Here is a 693-nt window from a genome sequence, read left to right as displayed (position 1 = left end):
AAGCAGAAAACATAGCTAGACTGCGATCTGTAGTCATCCGGGTCTGACTGGAAACTAGCATCGGTGTAACCTCTTACAGCGAGCTCTTCATCCGACCCACCGTATACCAAGAACACATCCTTAGTCCTTCTCAAGTACTTAAGGATGTTCTTGACGGCGATCCAGTGCGACTCTCCTGGATCTGACTGGTATCTACTCGTAATGCTCAATGCGTAGGATACATCCGGTCGAGTACAAGCATGGCAAACATGATGGATCCAATTACCGAAGCATATGGAGTCCGATCCATGCGTTCTCGCTCATCAGGTGTCGTAGGACACTGACTCCTGCAGAGAACTGTGCCACTGCTCATCGGTAAGGTTCCTTTCTTGGAATCTTGCATCTTGAACCGTTTCAAGACCTTATCGATGTATGTACTCTGACACAATCCTAGAAGACGCCTCGATCTATCCCTATAGATCCTTATGCCTAGAATATAGGCCGCTTCTCCTAGGTCCTTCATAGAAAACTGCGTTCCTAACCAAGACTTAACGTCTTGCAAGGTAGGAACGTCATTCCCTATGAGGAGAATGTCATCCACGTACAGCACTAGAAAAACTACTGTGCTCCCACTGACCTTCTTGTAAACACATGGCTCGTCCTCGTTTTGTGAGAAACCAAACTTTTTGATTGTCTCATCAAAGCGATGGTTCC

This window comes from Tarenaya hassleriana, unplaced genomic scaffold (genome assembly GCF_000463585.1).
Source record: "Tarenaya hassleriana unplaced genomic scaffold, ASM46358v1 Cleome81, whole genome shotgun sequence".
In the NCBI taxonomy this organism is placed as follows: domain Eukaryota; kingdom Viridiplantae; phylum Streptophyta; class Magnoliopsida; order Brassicales; family Cleomaceae; genus Tarenaya; species Tarenaya hassleriana.
The sequence above is the reverse complement of the archived record's forward strand: the minus strand, read 5'-3'. Positions refer to the sequence as shown.